General features: G+C 38.5%; 1 protein-coding gene across 1 annotated transcript in view; it reads right to left on the bottom strand.

Moving 5' to 3' along the window:
• Positions 1–16816, bottom strand: part of LOC122118395 (sine oculis binding protein homolog) — a 174082-nt gene that overhangs the window by 53957 nt on the left and 103309 nt on the right. The window lies entirely within an intron of this gene.

Here is a 16816-nt window from a genome sequence, read left to right as displayed (position 1 = left end):
AGCTACTCAGAGACTAGGATATAAGAATTGTGGTTCAAATTTAACCTAGGTAGAAAAGTCTGTGAGACTCTTCAATTAGCTACCAAAAAAAAAAAAAAAAAAGCTGAAAATGGAGCTGTGGTTCAAGTGGTAGAGCATTAGCCTTGAGCAAAAAATGCTGGCGGCAGTGCTCAGGCTCTGAATTCAAACCTCAGGACCCTCCTTCCTCCAACACAACATTAAAGAATACAGACCATTGAGTACAGTGTTTTCCTAGTCCCTATTTGTTTCAGAAAACAACCTGCACTATTGGTTGTGGGGAGATTCTTAGGTGTGTCTTAGTTTAGGGGTGAGGCCCTGAGCCCAAGAGCCAAGACTCAGAAATGTCAGAGAGGAACTCAACTCAGCCAACTGAGCCTCATTCCAGACATTCCTCATTCTCTTTAGACACTGGCGAGACCTTGCAGTCTGAGCCCAGGGTGGAGACTTGCCATACCAGTATGGCCTGTTCATTTGTTCAGTTATTATTTCTTGAGCATCAAAGCCTGTATCAAGAGGCTTTTCTGCACATACACAGTTCAATGATATAACTGTATAGTTATATCTATACATAACTATACAGTTATATACAGATATATATATATATATACACAGTTATATACAGATATAACTATACAGTTATATCAATGATATAACTATATATATATATAGGTAAACGTATAGTGATTTTATAAAAACTGGGGCGGGGGACCACGGGGAGTCAGTCAGAAATCTAGTCTGTTCTGTATCTCTTCAAGATAATCTTGAGTTTTGCACAATACACTTTGAAGAAAAGCTTGGTGACTGAATGACAGAAGGAATCAATGCCATGGACTCTGTCAAGAGCACGATATTGTGGGAACTTGCTGAGTCTATTTAACTTAAGGAAGCAGTGGAGAATAAGTGGCCAGGATAAGCTAAAGGGGTGACACGGATGGCAGCTGAGCGTGCAGAACTGATTTCCAAGCCTGGGCCTCAGCACCAACCACCATCACCCTTAATACTCCTCTCACTGCTTTCTTAAAATCTAAAGCCATGAATTTTGTTCACTTCTCTTTGAATGGTAGATTCAACCACACACTAAAAAAACAACAACAACAAAAAACCCTGTATTCTAAAATCTACACATAATTTTGTAGGATTTATTTCTCAATCTAAAAAAGTAATCCTTGTAGTTTCATGGTTTGTCAGGCTCACACTTTAATGAAGGACCAGCCAATCTACCAGATGCAGGGCTGTAAGCTGCTAGTTCCTGCAGGTACCAGTCACATTGTGGACCTCATGAGAGAAATCCATACCACAACCCCAACCTGACACAGAAGAGAGAGGTGTGTGACTCTTACCATTCCTGTAAAGAGGAGAAAACAATATTTTATATACATTCTAACTCCTGCTGAGAAACGAAGTCTGGTCCTTTTCGTGTAATTCTAGAAAATATAGCTAAAGCTAAAACTAAATTAGGCTAAATAGGTATATTATGATCAGAAAGAAAAAAGCCAGGGCAAAGGAAAAACATTAGGTCTCATGTTCAGTTTGCATGTTTTCTTGTCACTAAAGGCACTATATTGTCTGGCAGTTCATTTTCATGTTAAACAGGACCTTGATAATCTGTGCATGAGCAGACAAACTATGTTAAAGAGCAGTTCTAATCAATGGAGATGCTCTTCAGTTTTTACAGGTTCACTAAATGACACTTTGCTCACCTTATTTTGGATTTCTGCTTCTTTGGTTTTATACTTATGACTATAATCAAGTCCCAAATATATTCTAGAGACACCACAGGAAAACTAATTCTTATCAAATCAATAATCAGGAGCCCAATGATATCTTTTAAAGGTTATCAATATATAAACAAAGAAGATAGGCCAAAAAGTAGATGATTGTGTTCACTTTTAAAAGAAAAATGGAGCCTATATTTCTTTGGGTCTGGCTTACTTCACTTAATATGATTTTTTTTTTCCAAGTCAGACCCAAAGAAACATAGGCTCCTCATTTGTAATAATTAATATAAGTCTATGATAGTCCTAGCAGAGGATCATAATAGCTCAATAGCTATGAACAGGTGACCATATAAAATTATTCTAATCAAAATTAACTCCAAGATAGGGAAAAAGAGGTTTTTTTTATGTTGTTGTTTTTGTTTTTTTAATGTATTATGGGAAGTTATTTCTTTTTTCATTTGTCCTCTCCCCCACCCCCCAGCCCCACGCATTGGTTTATCCCTTTATCCCGTTATCACAGTTTTTTATTTTGGTACCCTGTGTCTTGTATATATTTTTATCTGATTTGGGGAAAGGAAGGATAATAACAAAAAGGTGAGACAAAAGACAAAAGGTGAACCAATGTAACAGTATAATGATACTCACAAGACACTATGTTGGAAATGAGCTTTATAACTTGGAGGGGAGTCCGGGGAGAGGGAAAGTGGGAGAAATGAGGGAGGGGGTAACAGTGTTTGACAAGAAATGTACTGATGATCTTACTTATGTAACTGAAACCCTTTCAGACATCCCTTTCAATAAAATAAAATTTAAAAAAAAAGGAAAAATGGAATTTCAAGTAGGTAATTAAGAATAATCTGTGAGTGTAGTATCATGAGAAATTTAATTTGGTGGATTGACTAGTAAATCCTTTTTTGTGTTTTTTGTTTGTTTGTTTGTTTGTTTTTTGGTTGGGGCTTGAACTCTGGGCCTGTGTGCTGTCCCTCAGCTCTTTAGCTCAAGGCAAGCACTCTACCTCTTGAACCACAGCACCACTTCTGGTTTTCTGGGGTTTATTGGAGATAAGAGTTTCATGGACTTTCCAGCCCAGCTGGCTTTCAACAGTGATCCTCAGATCTCAGCCTCCTGTGTAGCTAGGATTACTGGCACCCGGCTTTTTTGCGAGTTTTTAAAATTAAAATAATATAGTCTAATAATTTAGTATAATATTCTACCATAGTAAAGCCAGTCAACTAAATAAAATGTTTTTCTTTTGATGAAGGCCTTGAAATGCTTAGGTAGGTTATTGGATGAATACTAATTCTCCGTTCAGAGTCCTGAACATGTTTAAGGGTAAAGAGTAAAATAAATCCATGTAATCAGAAGTTAATTATCATGGCATTCTCTTGTGAATTTTTTTTTGGGGGGGGGTCAGTCATGGAGCCTGGGAGCTGTCCCTCAGCTCTTCAGCTCAAGGCTAGCACTCTACCAGTTGACCCACAGTGCCACACCCCATTTTCTGGCTAATTGGAGATAAGAGTCTCACGGACTTTCCTGCCCAGGCTGGCTTTGAACTGTGATCCTTAGATCTCAGCTCCCGAGTAGCTAGAGTTACAGGCATGAGCCACCAGCACCTGGTAATTAGGATTTTTTTTTTAAATCAAGAATTCTAAGTACTGGCTGGGCATGGTAGCTCATATCCATACTACCAGCTACTCAGGAGGCAGAGATGAACAGGTTTGAGGTTTAAGGACAGCCAGAGCAAAATGTTACTGAGATCTCATCTCAACAAATAAGCTGGGTACGGTGGTGAACATAAGTGATCCCAGCTACACAGGGGACTGTAGGTAGGAGGATAGTGATTTGAGACTGGCCCTAGGCAAAAACTTGAGATACTATATAAAAAGTGGCCAGGCTACTCAGGAGACTGAGATCTGAGGATAACAGTTCAAAACCATCCAGGGCTGGAAAGTCTAGGAGTCTCTTATCTCTAATTAACCTAGCAAAAATCTGGAAGTAGAACTGTGGCTCAAGTGGCAAAACACCAGCCTTGTGTGAAAAAAATAAGGGACAGTGTCCAGACCCTGAGTTCAAACCCACTACCAGCACACACACAAAAAAGTAACTAAAGCAAAAAAGGGCTGGGATCTATCTCAAGTGATAGAGTGACAGAGGACCAAGCACAAGGGGATGGGTTCATACCCCAACAGTATAAAAGACAAAAAGAGGGGGAACTATTCATGTGAATTTTGTTAGTATTTCTTTCCTTCTCTTAAAAGTTAAAAAGAGGTATATAAGAGGGCTTTACCTCCTTCTACTGAGTTCTTACTCTATATGAAATATGTGTCATCTCTTTTTTAAGTTTGTTTAAGACAAAGCCTTATCATGTAGCCCAGGCTGATCTTGAGCTCATAATTCTGTTTCACCCTCTTGGGTACTAGGATTACAAGTGTGTGTCACTATACCTGGCTATATGTATTATCTTTTTAACCTTTACAGTAACGCTAAGTGGCGTATAGAAACTGACCTTTCCCAGGGCACAAAGCCAATAAACCCACAACCCCAAAGTGAACCCCATTTGCATGTTTCTCGGTGTGAGCACTACAAGGTCTCTGTGCAATTTCCAGGGGAAGGGGTTGTTGCTTTCCTGTTGATGGAGATCCTATCCTCTTTAATTAATCCAAATTTAGGAACCTGTTTTTCCTAGCTTGTATTTTTACAGTTTAAATCACAGTGCTCCCTGAATCATTCTAGATCACAAATATTTTTAAACTGCATACAACTAGTGACTTCATTAAGACTGTTATTCAAATTCTAAATTTACAACAAAATTGGCTTGCAGTTATTTATATTAAGATGGTCATAAGAACTTGATAACCAATATTTTTGGACAGTCATTTGCAGTCTCTTTCTTGACTTTCCATCTGTGAGAGGTCATTATCCTCATCCAGTGTGCCTGAACCGCTTTAACCAGCTTCTAGAACATTCCTTGTCCTCTCCTCCCATCTGGAAAAACACATCTTTCATAATAGTACTTCCTGGCTGGTGTATGTACTTCAGATCTCTATACCCTAAAACACCAAATGTAAAATTAGCTGTGTGGTGCTCACTGTTTTTAACCATCTGAACACCATCTACTGAGTTAATTCTGTTCTCCCTACTCAGAATGACAAGAGCCCAGGCATCTCTTCCCCTTCCCCACCTGCTCATGATGCTCTCATCCCTCACCATCCTTCCGTGCCATTTTTCTCTGGCATGCCCTTCCATAGCCATCTAGCCTCCAGGACCAGTCTAGTCTCATCTCCCCAGAGGACCTGTTCTTGGTAACTCCAGCCCATCATTTCACCCCCTTTACATTGCCCTTTACTTTTTCATTACACACAGACATCTTTTAGTATGCATTTTTATTCTCTAATCACCATACTGTCCTGTCTGGTACTTCACTGCACAATGGAATCCATTTGTCATAGAAGTCGAGTTTGTAAACTCCTTATGAAAAGAATCCATATTCTATACTTAGCACTGTAAAAAGGGTTTTAAATCCTACAGTGGGGTGGTAATAGGCCCCCCCCATAAATGCATATTGATGGAAAGACAAATACCTTTAAAATTCACACACACACACACACACACACACACACACTCGACTACTACTACCACTACTACTACTACTACTACTACCTATTCTTATGTTAATTCCATTTCTGGGATGTGTCTGTGACACTAAATACCCAGATTTTTAAAAGGTTTTAAATCTTAACAGGCATTGCATTGCATTATAGACATGGTTTTTATGCTGTGTATACAAAAGAATAAATTAGCGATATAAGAAACTATTCAGAGCAAATAAACCAGGAGACTATATCCCTTGAGAAAAGGTATTTTGGGTTTGAATTATCAAGACCGGCTGTTTCCATTGATGCAGCTCAATTTTCAACTTGGCTGATTTGATGACAGTCAGACACTGTTTAAAAATCGAAATGCATGAAGACTAAGGGAAAATGAAAATAAAAATTTCACTGCAACCTGACTTTTCCATGCTATTTATTTTTATATATTCATATGTGAATGTCAAATTAAAAGAGAAAAATATTAAACAAATGTTTGAGATGAGTTAAATGCCACAGTGTCATAAATACTTGAGTAATGCCTTAGTTTATTTTCATTTCCTTTATATACATATCCACATTTCTACATGGTATATATAAATTTAACTTCTTGTATTGTGGTTTATATCTATGCAGTAATGTTATACATAGTCAAAATTCAAACTATAGTAAATATATAAATACCTCTCTAATCTAAAAATAGTAGTTAGTTTCTTGTGAAGCTCTTCACACATTTGTCAGACAACTGGAAATTAGAAATTACCACAGGTCGAAATGGCTATAAATCAAGAACCCCCTGAATATTTCATTTATTTTAGTCTTCTCCTGGCCTATGTTCAACCTTTTTTCTTTTTTGTCTGTGTTGGGCTTAAACTCAAGGCCTGGGCTTTGTCCCCTAGCTCTTCTGCTCAAGGCTAGCACTCTACCACTTTGAACCACAACTACACTTGTGGTTTCTGAGTGGTTAATTGGAGATAAAAGTCTCACTGGGACTTTTCTGGGTGGACTGGCTTTGAATCATGATCCTCAGATCTCAGACTCCTGAGTAGTTAGGATTACAGGTATGAGCCACTGACACCTGGTTCACTCAACATTTAAATAATGCCTTCTTCCCAACTCAGACACAGCCACTTAAAAATGTTACAAATAAATACTTGAGTATTTCACACAGCTAATTTTGAATTATAATCTGTAATGAAGTTAAAAAATGTGGGCACTAGAGAGGGGAGATAAGAAAGAGCAATAGAGGGGGTGATTATGATCAAAGTACATTATGAATGTAAAGAAACACGACAGTGATACCCCTTGCTTTATGAAGTTAGTATAGACAAATGAAAAACAATTGTTTTAAGTTTGAAGTATAATTTTACGTACAGTACAACCAGATATCCTAAGTGTATATTATAAAACTGTCTAGTATAGGAAATACACTTAAAGATAGTTTGTCTTTTCTGTAGATTGGGACCTTCTCCAAGAGAAGTTGGTAATGGTTATAATGAGGAGAGACAAGGGCACCTAATTTATAAAATTATGTTATCCTAATGCATCCTACTGAATTTTCTTTTGAGAGAGACAGAGATCATTGCCCCTCTTCCAATGTAAATTTGTGAATTTCCAAAAGAAACATAGAGTGGTATGCAACTCATAATATAACACTAGCAATTTTCTAGCTAAGCAAGGTAAAAGTATGATTTATTTCAAGCCCAGCTTAGATAAGGTCTCTCTTAATTGGCTCAGCATTTCACTTACAAAAATGAACATAGCCAGATACAGTGGCTCACACCTGTAATCCAAGCTACACATAAGACATAGTATGGGTTTGGCTCTAGCTGAGAGTGTTGAAAGCATGGCTCATGTGGCAGAGTGCCTGCCTACTAAGTGTAAAGCCTTGGGTTCAAATCCCAATACTGCTCCACCCCCCTAAGAGGGAGAGAGACAGAGAGAGAGAGAATAAGACAGAGAGAGAGACAGAGAGATGGAGAGAGAGAGACAGAGAGACAGAGACAGAGACAGAGGAGGAAGGAGAGGAGTCATGTATTAGCTCCAATGATGGTAAACTGTACAGCAGTAAAACACTCAGCCAAGGTAAACACAAAGGCTAACTCCCAGCTCTACAGCAGCAGTACCACCAGCAGCTATACAGTCCAGAACCAACTTTTTTTTTGAGGGGGAGTTCTTTTGAGACAGGGTCTTGTATATAGTCCAGGCTGGCCTTGAACTCATGATGTGGCCCAGATTGGCCACCCAGGTGCTGGAATTCAGGAGTGCACCATTGTGCTCAGAACCAAGTTTTAAACATTTCCTTTTTAGTTAGACTAAAACCTGGGAGCTAGGTTATTGCATGCAGTCATTTAACAAATAACCCTTGAGCACCTACCACCTACCTCCACAGTTCATTGAACCTATATCACCACTGGTTGTTAAGATGCCATTATTTTAATAGCACTAGGGAGACAGCACTGACAATTAAATGATGACAGGTCATCAATTATAATGTGACTCCCATTTCTGAGTTGTAAAATGTTGGGCTGGGGAACACATCTTAGAAGCCACAAAAACAATGTGGTGTGAAGCAAGCACTGCATCGGGGATCCAGCAGTGAACAGAGGAAACAGAGCTCCTGACTCACAGAGCTCACAGCCATGGGAGCCTCATCTGGATTAGAGAATGGAACTGTCCTCTGGAAGAGGACTCAGTGCCTGGGTGTACATAGACATCCAACAGAAGAGAGCTTCTTCATGCCAAGAGAGCTCCCAGGAAAGACTGCTTCTGTAAACTAGAGTCATCAATGGACAAAAAAGAAAAAAAAACTACCCAACCAGGAAAGACATTTGGAGTCAAAATGCAATGAGAAACTACACTATTATAAAGTCTTGTTTTCCAAGACCTGCTCATTTGCAGCTTAATCTTGGGCTGCTATCTTCCTTCTTCCCTTTTAAAATTCCTTCTCACCACCTCCATCACCCCACACCCCCATATCCAATTTCCTTCCTCCCAGATCACTGACATATGTCATTTTTCTCAACTCCAAATATTTTTATACCTTTTCCCATTTTCTCCCAAGGTAATTTCATTCACTTGCTCTTTTAACTATAAACCAAGAATATGGCTGAATAGGATTAATTTAGTTCTGTGTGGTTACTTGTGCACTTTTACATTGATAATGGATATCCTATCCAGTTTCCTGGCTTGGCTTGATACATGACCTATGGTTTGCTGGAAGTCATTGGTGACAAACTCTCTTCAGTATTTTAGGTAATTTGTCAGTTCTAGCAATTAAAGAGAGGAAGCAGAATGTAACAGACACCTGACACCCATATGCTACCTTCTGGCCCAAACTCTCAAAGGGAATAAATCAGTTCACTGAGGAATACAACTCCACTAAACCAAAAATAGCTCAAACCTTTTTTAACAAGCTAAATAGACAGCTTATAGATTGGGATTTCTTTGCCAGTTATACATCAAACAATGGACTAATATCCAAAGTATACAAAGATCTTAAGAAACTAAGCCCTCAAAGAATCAACAACCCAAAAAATAAATGGGCATATAAGCTAAATGCATATTTCTCAGAAGAAGTAAAAATGGCCAATAGACATGTGAAGAAATTCTCAACACCTCTGGGCATTTATCCAAAAGATTACAAACTAGGATATAGTAAAGCCACCAGCACAATCATATTCATTGCAGCACCATTTACCATAGCCTAAGAACAGAAACATCCTAGATGCCCTGCAATAGACAAATAGATCAAGAAAATATGGTATACATATATATTTATATGTACACATGTATGTATATACACCATATATACATATACATACCACATATAAGTGTGTACATATACATATATGTATACCATATGGAATTTTACTCATCCATTAAGAAGAATGATACTATATCATTTCCAAAAAGGGGATGGGCCTGGAAAAAAATGTTAAGTGAAGTAATTAAGATCTAAAGAGACAAAAGACAAATGTTTTCTTTCATATGTGGAAGCTAGAACTAATTTATAAATGTACTAGTAACCACTTTGAAGTTGCGTGCAAATGTACACAAATGTATTAATTGAAATATGATATTTTCTGGAGAGAGTTCAAGCTGTGCAATTCATTAAAAAGGCTAACATAGTCCAACAAAATGGTTATTTGAAAGGTGGGGGATAAATAAGGCCAACGAGAGCAGGCATACAAATGAAGAGAGAAAGGGGGAGAACGCAGTCATAAAATTTAATGCATATCCTACAAAATTCAGAAGATGGAATGGAGGGGTAGGGTTGGGAGAGATGAGGAAGAATGATAAAAGGGGTGGAATCAGAAAGAAAAGATACATACTTTGGCTTGATTTCTCACAATTTGTTATGTATTGGGAATTCTCCAACATTGATGTACCTTACTAATAGCTTACTCATAGATGTTCTTTGAGGCCTCAAAAGTTGACCAAGAATTTTTATTATAAAAATGATTCCAAACTAATTTCTTAATTACTTCAATCCTAGAGCTTGAAGTCTTTCTCTAGCCCCAGGGTAAAAAAATAAATAAATGATAAGACTTGCCCTAACCTGAGAAGGCAAGAGCAGTGCTGGCCTGCTCTCAGGACTGGGCATGTGGTTCGAGATGTGAGTCAGACCCCAGCTCTGGACCTGGCCACTGGATTGCATCCCATCTCTTGAAGCAAGAAATGCATTTTCATAAGTGAAAACAACATCATCTACTTAGCAAGTTCAGATGAGAACAAAGGCCTATAAAGACCAAGTATGGGACTGGTTCACTGGAGAGTGCTCACACAGGATAGTTGTCTCCTTTATATACACTATCAGGGGCCCGTTCATTGCTAATGAAGGTAGTATTCTGATACAGATTGAATTTTCCTTTTTTTTTTTTGGACAGGGTCTTGCTATGTAGTCTGGCTGACCTGAAATTCACTCAGTAGGCCCAGGTTGGCCTCTAATGAACAAATCCACCTTCCAAATATTAGGATTACAATCGTATACCGTTGAAGCCAATCCTCTAAGATGAATAATTTTACTATTACATGTTTAGGCAGGATGAAGAGGTCTCAGATTATGTAGAGCATATTCCTTGAGAGTTGTTTTTTTTGAAGGTTAGCTCCATGAATTAACTGTTTGTTTCTAACCTTATTCACAAGGAAACTGCACATGAAAAACTTTCAGATAATATATTAACTAATCCTATTAACTAGGTAGTTTTTGATGTGCCTGAAAGTAAGCAATTTTGGAGTAATAGTCATAATCATAGTAATATTGATTAATTGGCAAATGCGTTTCCTAAGCTTTTACAGGACCTTATTTATTTTTTATTTTTGCTTAAACCCAGGCCTAGGTTCTGTTCCTGAGCTCTTTTGCCCAAGGCTAGCACTCTACCACTTTGAGCCACAGCTCCACTTCTAATTTTTGAGTGGTTAATTGGAGATTAGTCTCTCACGTGGACTTTTGTGCCCTGGCTGGCTTCAAACTGCAACGCTCAGCTCTCAGCCTCCTGAGTAGCTAGGATTACAGGTGTGAGCTACCGGCACCCAGCTGATCTCATTTATTTAGACCTCACACACCAACCTTTTCAGATAGCTACTATTGTTATAGCCAAGGGCACAGATACAGAGATTCAATAATTTGCTCAAGGCCAAATAGCCAGTGGGTGGAGTTGCAGAAACCAAACTGTGAGAAAAACTGTTTTAACAGCCCATATTTTTTACTACAATACTAGAATAATCTTTTAGATTCTTCTTCAAAAATACTGTTTGGACACGACTACTATTTATTGAGCTTTTGCTATGTTTCAGGCATATGAAGTGTTTCAGATATATATGATCCTGTTTACTCTCCAAAACAATACTTATGAGATGGTTAGGTCCTATATTTATCCTTGTATTGATAGAGACACTAGAAAGCAAGAAAGTTACCTGGTGAACAGCTGACATATATGAAAAGCAAAGGTTAAGACTTTGCTGTTATCTACCAAGCCACAAGGTGTGATTAGAAAAAACACATAGTCTCTCCAGCTGTAAGAACTACTGGATGTACTGTGTCAGAAGCCAGAGTGAAAAACAAATCATTGTGCCTCAGACCTTTATGTGTTTGAAGCTAGAAAGGCAAATATCCACTGGTCTTCGACAAAGAAGCCTTCTAGGAAACAAGGGCCTCCAATCAAATAAAATTTCTTACCATCAAAAGCCCCTGTCTTGGAGCAGACATTTCCCAGGTTACTTTTCCCACAAACAAAGAAACTAAAGAGTTAAAATAGGGTTGCATGGTTGGGTAATCCACTTTGCACAAGGAGGAGGAAAGGGCCTAAACCACAGAAATGGGAGGAAAGAGGGAAGAGAGAGAGAGAGAGGAGAGGAGAGAGAGAGAGAGAGAGAGAGAGAGAAACATGGATGGAGAACAAAGAGAAGCCGTGGCAGATGCAATAGGACAACACAAGTGGCATCCACGTGTTTTGCCTGTGTTAACATAAAAATAATTGCTGGAGAGTCCAATTATGCCACTCCTGTTGGAATGACTAGAAATGGCATAGTCCAAGATTGATACTTTTATTCCCAGAGTGTGCTATTTGTCTAACAAAAATAATTCAGATCACTATGGGAGCACAAAACTAGCCACAGACTCCATAAATCTGGAGGGAAGATGGGGATAATGGTGAAAAAAGCCAGCTTTCTCTAGACAGCAAATAGATCACCCTACACCTCTGGGCCTATTACAATTACTATTGCATGGGATACAGTACAATATACATGCATATGTCCTATGATGTGTTTTTTACTATGATAAGAGTTTGTGTGTGTCACCATGAATTCGGACTTTCTATGACTGTGCTATTCAGCTATGACATAAAAGTAACCATCTACATTCAAGTTGAATTTACAGCCTTTGGTTGGAAGAACAGTATTAAAGGGAACATATTACACCTATTTTGAAAAGCCTATTAAGTGTCAAATGAAATGTGGCAGTCCTTATCACCCTTTTAGGGTTCTCATGCTCTAGCAGGAAAGTTCTAGCAGTGTCAAATACAATGGTAATCCAGAATTTCCCTTTCATTGCTGAGATGGGCTAACATGTATTTATGGATTGAGCTTGCCTACAAGGAGATCTGGCCTTATGTTAAAAATAGATACATTTAGAACCAGAGGCTGGGAGCAAAGAAGATTCGAGCCAACTCAGGTACTGTGCCCTTTACCTTTATGGCTTTCTGAATGTGGTCTGACTGTCTGAAACTTACAGACTAAGAGCAGTATACAACCAAGAGTCATTTGTTTTATGTAAACATAACTGCCCAGATCCAACTCCCAATTGAGTTGGTATCAATGGAATCTCTAGCTAGAGAAGAGGAAGCTAAATTTTTTCTAAATCCTTCCCTTCTAAAAGAAAAACATATGCTCGTAATACTCTATCAAAAGAAGAAGGAGATAGAGGAAAAAGGGAAGCAAGATTAATCTTGAGTTGGTAATTCTTGAAACTGAGTTAAAGATACATGGGGGTACATTATACAATTCTTACTGCTCTAATTTTGTCTATGCTAAAAATAACTTTCCACAAATCTGCCACCAAATAGAACTATGCAGATGCAGACTCAACAGGATGGAGCAGTTATTGGGACCCTTTGCAAATGGACTTGCCTGCCTGTCGACACTTTAGGTACTGTACAGTTGGTCAACTAAAATGCTAACCAAGGTGTAAAGCACCTGGCCTGCAATTTTCTACCTCTGTGCCTTTGCCCATTATATTTTCCTTTGCTTGAATTATCCCTTCCCTCACATGCCAGATGGAGCTATAAAAGTCTTAACTCCTATAAAGCCTAGGGCAAAGGTATCCTCCTTTTGATCTTCAATGGCTGCATAAAGAAATAATCTCATCCTGCTTTTTATACCAGAACTTTGCTCATACTCTTGGGACACCACTCACTAAGTAGTAACATTCACAATCATAAGAAGAATAACTGCAGTTAATCTGGACTGACTATGTTAATCTGGCTTGCTATGTGCCAAGTGCTTTAAATATGTCATCATTTTCAATCCTTACAAAATCTTCTAAAGTTACTGCCTTTTCTTATCACATATTTTACAGAAGAAGATCGGAAGCTCGGAGAGGAGAGATCCAATAGGTCAACTATAAATCCAATGTGTTCTCAGATCAGATAGATCATGAAAATTTTGAAGACTTTTTATGGTTCTCAGTTATGAAGTCTAAGTTGGGCAAACTTTTGACCTTTTCACCTGAGAGCTCACCACAGGATTACTACCATTCTGCATACACTTGCTCTTTCTACTAAATTATAAGCTCCTCAAGAAAGTGAGTATCTCTTTTTCTATCTCATGTCTCCATCTGCATTGTTTAATACAGCCTTATGTATAGAAGTTGCCTGGGAAAGTGTTATTAACTGAATACCTCATTAATACAGACATTCCCACAGCTGAAGGAGTATAGCAAGTCTTCTAATTCCACCTGCCCGCCTCCACAAAGAAGTGAGGTCGAAAATGGCCCGCAGAACAGCCAAAGCTCTCTCCTCCCCATCATCTCCGTTTACAAGGCCACAAAACAAAAATAGTTTTCATCTTCTCCTTATACTGGCATTGTAAGTGACCAGAAAGAATTCTTTTCTGTGCTATTTTTATTTAGTCTCCCAGCTGCGGGCTCCCTCCCACTCTCTCTGCAAAACACTTACCCTTATCAGCCCCAGGAAAAGCCATAGGGATTTGGGGCAATGACTTGGGAATCTGAAACTGAGAGCAAACTGATTTTCTCTTCTTTTATTTCTTTCAGGATTTCCTAGTCCTGGTTTCTCTTGAGCTGAACAATATTACACTAGATGCTGGTATTCTGTGCTTCTAGTCTGGCCTTCCTCCCCAACACAGGTATTTTCTAGATGGGGTCTAAGAAAATGTGGGAAGTAGGCTCAGTGGTGTTTATTTTCTTCTCCCAAACCTCTCAACATCCCTCTTCTTTTAGCCGTAGGTCTTTTCCCTCCAAGGACCCATCTTATGCCCTATTTCTATAAGGACTTACCCTTACCAAACTTTCAAGAATTGAAAATGAACTGGCTGATGAAAAGACGTGAACTCAAAATGGGCTTAAGGACCTCCTTTCTCTCTAGCTCCTAATCCAATCCCACTTACTATGAACAATTTGTTGAGGGAAATAACAATAAAATAACAATAAAAAGATTAACAATGGAGTTAGCACAATTTCTAACTAAGGAGTCTTGGCCATCAAGCTAGATATCTTGTCATCTGTGTTGTAGATTAAGTATGAAGGCAAATATTACAGTTTGGGATAGCTTACAAGAAATCTACAGTTGCATGACAGATTTTCCTATCAGTCAAGGCTTTCTTTGTGGGTACTTTCTGATTGTACACGTACTTGTGCATTCCAGGCATTGATTTTACTTTGCTTTTCTTTAGGTTACTTAATATTCCTGCCTCTTCCAAGGAGCAGAGGGAGAGGAAGGCAGAGACATCCAAGAGTTAATAATAAAGTTGAGATAATGTCTTGACTACCTGGCCAGGGCACTCTCTGTCAATGCCTGAGGCCATATCTGGAGACATGTGGTTATGTGCTCCAGATCAGCTGGGATCCCAGAAGAACTCTGTACCCTCAATGCTTTCTCCTTCTTTCCCAACTGGCAGCTGTTCTGCCTACAGTGAGCTGTGCTAAAAGATGGCAGAACCACCCTTGAGCTAAAAAGGCACTTTGGAGTAGAGTTTGCAATCTTCTCTGACAGATTCTCTCAAAATCTGCTCTAAGCTACACTAAGAAAACTCCAAGGACTTCCTACTTCTCTCTTCAGAATGAACAAATCTTTTTTTTTTTTTCTCACACGGAAGCATATAACTTCTCAAGGCTTCATAAAAGCCAAATGCCATCACATCTCCTGTAGCTGAAAAAAAAAAAACTTAAATTTCTCCTTGGAGAAATAAGCATACTTGTGTTTTGTCTTTACTCTTCTTTTTCTTTTATCACAGGAAAATATGCTGAACAAAATAAAAGCACTTTAACAGTAACTAGGAGGATGAAGATTGTACCAAATCTGTCTAAAATACTGCCAACACGATGTTCTGTGTAAGCACAGCAATGATAAAACATCTATTTCCTCTAAAAATAAGTGGAAATGATGTTCACATATATTTTTTTACTTCCTTCAGTATAAATTGACCATAACTGGGATTCAAAAGATAGAAATAAATAAATTGAAAATAGAAAAAAAAACAATTGAAAATAGAAAAATTAATAGAAAAAATTAAATATGGCACATCAGGCTCAACAATTTCTCTTTAACAATGGAAGCTACCCCCCCCCCCCCCCGCCAAAGCATTCTGATTCTCAAAACATAGCATAAATGGCTCTCTGACCTAGCCACAATTATGGAGAGAAAGATTAAAACTGAAATGAAAAGGGTTTCTCCAAAACAGGCAACACTAATGGGCAGTTGAAGAGCCCCTAAAATAAAATACCAGGTGAGTTAGCTTTTGACTCAAAAGATGGCATGTATTATAAGCAGTGAAACTGCTGGTGGATTGGTGGGTCTAGGAACTGCTCTTACAAGAAAGTAGCCCTATTGTACCTATGGAGACTGTGGCCAGGAATAGAAGGCTCTTGCTGTCAACATGTAGCTTCTGTGGCTAGAAAGGGTAAGACCTGTATTTTTCTCTCTTCTGCTGCTCTTTGGACCCTTTGTTTCTAATGAACAGTTGGTATTAGAACTGAATCCAAAGGCTATTACACATGGGACTTCCTAGTGCAGAGGCCTGGCAGAGCTAAACTGAATCTGGCCAAAAAACTGAACAGAAATTAAACTACCTCAAAATACAACAACTGAGCATCCTCATTCTCTTCCCCTGTTTTCATTTAGTTGTAGCAAATGTTTTGCTTTAAATGCAATTGAAAAGGAAAAGAACATTTAGGGACAACATAGCTAGATTCCTCACAAAGCTTTGCTTTTCAAAAGCAGCGCTTGAAGCTCTAAATAAATGACAATTCATTTTCTGTTTACTTTAGGTAAACAGAAAATGCATTGCGGAGCACTCATTTTCAAAAGCTAATCAAGAACATTAGGTCCCAACAGATTCATTTAATAGAAATATAATAGGCATTCCTACTCGCTTTTCATCTTGTCTCGCTGTAAATGCTAAAATGAACAGCAAATTAACCCTGCGTTGGAACCGAGTTTGTGTCACAGCTGATGCCCTCTTTCTCACGATTCGTAAACAGCCCCCCATTCTGTCACTGCTTTGACTCCTTATGCAGAGGAGAGACGACCAGGCTTGGCAAGGGACTCGAGCAATACTTGAACTCTAAAGGGAGTACTGTGTGTCAAGTCTGCTATCTTTTCTAGCAGAACAAAATATTACAACAGTTGTCTCCTACAATAGTGCACAATTAGGATGTAGGAGGAGGGGTGGGGTGAGGTTTTTGTTATTTGTTTGTTTTCCCAAAGCTACATATATCAAGTGTCTTTATATTTTTAACTTTACTAGCCA

Source organism: Dipodomys spectabilis, unplaced genomic scaffold (genome assembly GCF_019054845.1).
Source record: "Dipodomys spectabilis isolate Male_0828 unplaced genomic scaffold, ASM1905484v1 ptg000001l, whole genome shotgun sequence".
Taxonomy (NCBI): Eukaryota; Metazoa; Chordata; class Mammalia; order Rodentia; family Heteromyidae; genus Dipodomys; species Dipodomys spectabilis.
This window is presented reverse-complemented; position numbering and strand designations above follow the sequence as displayed.